Source organism: Spermophilus citellus, assembly GCF_964194105.1.
Source record: "Spermophilus citellus genome assembly, chromosome: 3".
NCBI classification, from domain to species: domain Eukaryota; kingdom Metazoa; phylum Chordata; class Mammalia; order Rodentia; family Sciuridae; genus Spermophilus; species Spermophilus citellus.
In genome coordinates this window covers 195,151,877-195,158,864 of record NC_138184.1, presented here as the reverse complement: position 1 = coordinate 195,158,864, position 6,988 = coordinate 195,151,877, and the positions used below count along the sequence as shown (strand labels likewise).

The 6,988-nt window shown below is 38.0% G+C and overlaps 1 pseudogene across 1 annotated transcript; it reads left to right on the top strand.

The window, feature by feature from the left end:
• Positions 1-2,076: 2,076 nt before the first annotated feature.
• On the top strand, positions 2,077-3,875 carry LOC308644974 (TOX high mobility group box family member 4-like; annotated as a pseudogene). Its single transcript has one exon. The product of its transcript is annotated as a TOX high mobility group box family member 4-like (transcript).
• Positions 3,876-6,988: the final 3,113 nt, after the last annotated feature.

Sequence of the window (6,988 nt, the reverse complement as noted above, 5' to 3'; positions counted from 1 at the left end):
ACTTAATGCCCTAAGATGAATGCATTTCTAACATTTTGATGAGAGGGATAATAAGAGAGACTTCATATACCTTTTGTGTTTGGAGTACATGTTTTGACCTTTTGGAAACAAGGGAGTTCTGAGTATTGGAGAGAGTAAATCTTCAAGGTGAAAGGGGGTGGGGACTTACCCCTGGAATGAGTGCCTTTATACACTGGCCCCATCACCCTTCAAGGAAACTCAATTTCTGCCTCCCTATTTCCTATTTGCCATACTAGGATCAATATCAACTATTGGGAATAAAATCATTGACAACAATAATGTGCTTGTGTACAGAGGGAGAAGGGGTGATATCTGCCATAAGGCAGCAACTGTAGTAATTCCTAGGAAGCTGTCTTGAAATCAGATTCAAAACAACTCATAATTTCTTTTTAGCTTTTAAAATTCATAGTAGTTCACAATAATAGGGAAATTACCCATTTTCTGGTACAAAATTACATCCTAGGGAATTACATTACACATGTAAATTATGGTGGACTCTTTTCAATCTGTACCTTTTTGGGTTAATTAATTCTTCAAGAGAGGTGATGTATGTCAGTATTGGATGAAAAAAAACACTTTATACAAGCAATTCACATTCAATTACATTTGAAAGCAACAGAGTTAACAATGACAGAGTTCAGCAATAGCTGGAAAAATCATTTTTTTATCAAATTATTCCTACATTTTCTGAAATTTGCTCTGATTAAGAAATTGACAAAATTAATGTTAAATAATTTAGAAGAATGAATACATTGAACTTATAAACCAAAATATACTTTTTCTTTTCTTCCATGAAAAAAAAAAATTGAGCTCCTTTTGACTGGCATATATAGAATGAACTTTCCTGGGGTAAAAGTAGTCAGCTTTGGGGTCAAAATTACAACCTTATTTGTTGGCACAACATCTTGTAAGTTAATTTATGTATGCTTCTAAATGAAAATGACCCCAAATCAATTGTTCTGATTTTCAATGTTTTGTGTACTTGCTGTCAACTTTGGACATTTTAATCAATGCCTGTTTGGATATGTTGAGAAAATACACACACACACACACACACACACACACACACACACACACATTAAAAAATAAAATAAACCAAAAACCTTTTTCTAGTTTGATATTGCTTAAAGATATAACCAAAGTTTATGGACTCCTTTTAAGTTCATCAACAGTTGTTTCAAACTTTGGAAGAAGGGCAAACTTAAAAAAAAATATATATATATATATATATATATATGTATATATATATATATATATATACATATATATATATATATATATGAGTATATTCTGTTCTAACTCAGTTTTTGGCAATCATACCTGTGTCCCCAAAATTAGCTAATAAAATAAAAAATTACCTATGCTTGGGTGCCACTCCAAACTTATTCCATCTGAGTTTCTGCGCATGAGATCAGATTCCTTTTTTCAGTTTCAGAGGATTTCTGATGTTTGTCACCAGTTGAACACCACTATTCTGGTATTGTAGAACATAGAGAAAACAGACATGAATGACAAACTTTCCATGACCTCTTGGACTTGTAGGAAAGAATTTTCTTTTTAAAACAAAAATACCTATGATACAATTTCATTAGCTATATTCCTCATGGTGTACTTTAGATCTCTAGACTTATTCATCTTATATATCTGCTACTTTTTATCTTTTGTACTACATCTTCCTATATCCCTACCTTACCCCTCATCCTTGACCCATGTGACCAATGTTTTATTATCTAACTCTGCATACTTGAACATTTTTTGTTTGGATTTTGCATATAAGTAAAATTATTCATTGTTTTTCTTTCTGTTTCTGTGTTTTTTCACTTAGAATAATGTCCTCCAGGTACATTCATGTTATTACAAGATCTTGTACTTTTTATGGCCAAATAATATTCCATTGTGGTGTGTGTGTGTGTGTGTGTTTGTGTGTATTTGTGTGTGGTATAGAAAAGAAGTGAAATACAGAAAGTTAACTACACTGAAAACACTTGTAAAGATCAGATGAATAATAAAAATAAAGTATAAATCTGAAAGCAGCGGTAGTAGCTGTATGTGAAAATGTTGTTTCCAGGAGGAAATGACAAGTATCTGAGGATCACAGGGCCCACGCATCCCTTACTTTCAGGGGCCAAGACATTCCATACACCAAGCTTAGGTGATGAGGAATTCTATCTCCTTGGATTATGTTCCTTCACTAATTGTCTCAGATGTGGTTGGCCACTTTGTTGACCTAGAAGATCTTTCCTCCTCACAGGACAGCAGTTTTTTCAGCCCAGTATGGGGTCCAGACATTGGGCATACCTGTGGGCATGACCCATGACTTGATGGAGTAGGGCAGGGAGTTCCTGAGTGGGGTCTGGGCCATGGACTTGGAGCCATTCTATAGGAACTCAGTATGGTGCCAACCCTCCTGTTACAATTGATTTATTAATGACAGACATGACCTCTGGCTTGAGAGGGCATAGTCAGTTGTCCACCATGGATCAGTCAGAACTGCATTCTCAACATGGTTTGAGCTTAGCATCTTGCCACCTGCCCAGTCACCTGAGGATTGTCTTTCAACCACCCTTTCACCTCGTAGTTCACTTCATGTGGATGGTGTTAAGGATTTCCAGAAGCAATATCCCAGCCAGAAGACAGTGATAATGAAGACAGGGGAACAGCAGAAGGCCCCAAAGAAAAGCAAAAAGAAAGATCATTATGAATCTCGGAAACTAGTTTCATCAAGTTGTATTTTTTTTTTCATGATACATCAAGGGACAGAATACTAATGCCACTTTTGAAAAGGTTTTAAAGATTGTGGCATCCACGTGGGACAGTCTTGGAGAGAAGCAGAAACAGGTATATAAGAGGAAAACAAGCTGCCAAGAAAGAGTATCTGAAGGCTCTGGATGCTCATAAAGATAACCAAGTGTGCCACTTTAGAAACAGTGAAATTAGATCCAGTGTCACCATCACAAACTCTTGTGCCACCTCCTGTGGCTACTGCCTCAACAGAGTCCCCTGCCCTGTCACCTTGCTTTGTTGTTAACTCCACCTTTTCATCCTATGTGGCAAATCATGCTTCTCCTGGGACTGGGGGTCCGCCTAATGTGATCATGTTGATTATTATCAAACAGATGTTGCCCTCTTCTATCACCATGTCTGAAGGAGAGATGGTCACTCTTATCTCAGCCACAGTGGTGACCTCCTGGGTAATTCCAGATAGGTCAAACTAATACAGCTACTATTCAACCCAGAAATTAAGCCCGGATTGTCACTTGGTCAGCATTGCAGGTAGCAGCTGCAGCTCCTGCTTCTATGCAACTGCCTCCACCATGAATACAGCCCCCTCCTTTACAACACATGCTTCACCTCCCATTTCAGCAGGAAGCTACTATTCTGCAGCAGCCTCCTCCACTTCAGGCCATGCAAGAGCCTCCACCTCAGAAAGTTAGAATCAATTTACAACAACAGCTACCTCCTCTGCAGAGCAAGATTGTACCTCCACCTACTCTAAAAATGCAGACTACCTTAGCCTACCAGCTGTGGGAAATAGTCCTGAGCAGCCTAAGAACAGCAGTTCTGAGGTCCATACAGTAGAAGCAACCTTCCCTGAGACCAAAATCTGTGAGATGATTACAGATGTGCTTCCTGAAGCTGAATTTCCTCCTCAGAGGGATGTTGAGTTGGTGAGTGGGTGTGCTGTGGCACTGTCACCCCCTCCTCTCTATATAAACTCCAGTGGTGAGACCCCTCACAAGGGGTCTTGGGACAATGAATACTGTAGCAATGAGAATGTGGTGAAACACTGCAGGAATGTGTTCTTGGCCTGGGTAGTCTCTAGAAATTCAAACACTGTGATGTTTATGAAATAGTCTTTCCTGTTCTTCTCCAAGCCAATGAAGATCTATCTGCCGGGAACAACTCCAGGAGTCTGTTTTGAAACAAAGGCTGGGTTTCTGGCAGTGCCTGATCACAAGCTTTGATGGTCCTTCATGCTTTCCTCCCCTTTTCGTCCTTTAGTAGAGACCAAGTTACAGAGAATGGCCACTGAGTTTGCTGTAATCTGGAATTGCTTTTTACTTTTAACTATAAGCAGAAATATCAGGATAGCAGCAGAGCCAAGGGCAAAAGAAGCATGAATAAGTAAATTACAGGGACAGTAGGGGTGGTGGTATGGGTCCTTACAGGAATTTTATATAATTGCCATATAACTTGCCTAAAATATAATTAAAACGATGGGAAATAAGTGCAAATATGAAAGTAAAAGGTAATTTAATTCAGTATAGTCCTCTCCAGTTCCTACAAAAATATCTTGCTAATATCTTTGAAATCTTACAGAGTATCAACTCTGAAGAAATGGGGACTGTTCAATTAGAGTATCACACTAACAATCCTAGAAGTCAAGAAGGTTCTTCACTTGCTATGTCCTTAGAGAATTGAATTAGAAGACTGGATCTCAGAGGAGAAGCCTTCCCTAGAGTGATAAATTTGGGAACTTTGAAAATATAGAATGTTAATTAAAACCTGCATAACTTCACGATATTACTTATGGAGAGCTCCTAAGATAGACTAGTAAATCTGTGGAAAGTAGCCACAAAGGAGACGGGGAAAAGGTATCCAGAGAGGTAGAAAGAAAAACCAGGAAAATGTGGCCACTCAGATCAGTGAGGCAAACATTTTTGAGGGAGAGGCCAACTCTGCCCAGTGATGATGATTTTAGGTTAGTTACATCTAGAAAAGTGTCCATTAAATCATGCGACCTGAAGATCAATGGTGATCCTACAATTTTGGTGAAGTGACAGGCCCAATACTCAGATGGAATTGGATTAGGAATTAATAAGCAGTGAGGAAATGGAGACAGAAAATATTGGGGGGAGGTTTTACTATTAAGAATGTTAAAGAAGGTCTGGAGCTGTGGCTCAGTGGTGGGGCACTTGCCTAGCATGTGTGAGGCACTGGGTTTGATTCTCAGTAGCACATATAAATAAATTAAATAATAAAGGTCCATTGTGAACTAAAAAAGTATTTTTTTTAAAAAAAGAATGTTAAAAAATTAAATTGTAGTCATTAGGCTTGGTGTACAGTTTGTTTTTATGGTCAGATACAGTTATAAGGTAGGAATATACTGAGGAGCAGAATACAGACTATATTTTAAACCCTGTTTCCCTTCTCAGTCAGCGACCTTTGAGTAGTCCATTCCTGGATTGCACAGGAGTTTAAAAATTGGTTAGTTTAAGATGGCGTGATATAATGAAAAGTAAACATTTATTCTTTGTCCCAAGTTCCTAACATAAAAGTCCTAAAAACCTGAGAATATCTAGAGTAATGAGTGTCTTTTGTATTCTAGTGAAATGATTGGAGATTCAAGATGTGGATTGGTCATCAGAATGACCAAAAACTGATAAGAGAGCTAAATTTTCATCCTAATTCCCACCCTATGTGAGGAGAGAGGGGCTGGAGAGGGCTAATGTACAATAGCCAATGGTTTCATCAATCATTCTTGAAGTATGAGATATCCTCAAAAATCTCCGAACAATGGAGCTCAGAAGGTTTCCAACTTGGTGAACACATTGATGGGCAAGTAGGGGGATATACCTGAAAAGGAAGGGTATGGCATTACCTAGTTGTATCCTTTATAATAGACCAATAATAGTAAGAAAAGTGACTTTATGAGTTTGGTGACTTCTTCTAGTAAATTGTCAAACATCAGGAGAATGTCATTAGAGCCCCAGATGTATACCAGTTTGGTTAGAAGTACAGGTTGGCTGGGGTTTACCATTAACATCTAAAACTGGGGTTTTATTTGTGAGACTAAGCGCTAAATTTGTGGGATCTGATGCTAACTCCAGGTAAGTACTGTCAGAATTGAATTGAAAAGTTGGGCACAAAGTTGATGTCTGCAGAGAATTGGTGTCAGGAAGAGGAAAGAAAAAAAACATTCCTCATTTGGTGCTCTAAATGTGTATAAACAGTTCAGGTGATCACGCATTATGTTGTATTCATCCTATGTGCCACATTCGTAATTTATTAATATCATGTACAATAGATAGGTAAAATGAATTGTGATCTTCAGTGTGCTAGCACAGGGAATTGGTCTTGGGAAACTCAAGGCAAATTGGGAGTCTGAGAATATCTTACTAGAAATTGAATTTTAGTAGTTTACTGGTGAATGTGTGGATTTGCTATATAGTAGTGGGAGGGATAATGAATGTGGTGATCAAGAGAGTAGATAGTGAGTTATTTTCAGAGTTGAGGTAGTGACAGAGCTACAGTTCATTAGATAACTTTCGCAGAATCAGGGGCAGTGTTTTTATTATAGTGTTTAACATGGTGCCTGCACAAGTAGGTATTCAATAAGTATTTGATGAATTGCACTAAAATTTCCAAAGGGATGATTTAGTAACCCCAAATTAAGTAAGTTCAGATGTGGAGCTAACAATGGGAAGAATGTCAGGAATAGTGGTTAATAAGCAAATGCAGTTTTGAAGTAGGTAAGCTATAGTGAAAGTGACTTTTCCAGAAGACAGAGTAAGTGAAGTGCTCTGACTGAACCTATTTTTTAATCCAAAACAGTCCTTTATCATGTCTTGTCTTAGGTAGAAAACACCAAGGGAGAATATTTTAGAGGGAATATGCAATAGTGTTCCCCTTTCCAATAACTTGACAGTATGATGGACTGAACAATCAAAAAACCCTCCATATATTGAGGGGAGTAGGTCATTCTCATTAGAGGCTTTTATTGGTAGTACATCAGGTAGGATTGACATTCAACCAGCAAATGGCATCAGTGAGCAATAAACAGACATCCAAATGGGTAGAAGGGCACAGGAAAGAAATTTCAGAACTCCAATAAATTGCAGTTTATTAAGGCAGGACTCAAATATGAGGAGAAAAGCCAGTCAAAGTGTGACTGTGGTCAAGGCAGACTTGATTCTTATTTATACTTCAGGTTTTCTAAAAGACATTGAGGAAACTTAAGAGATGT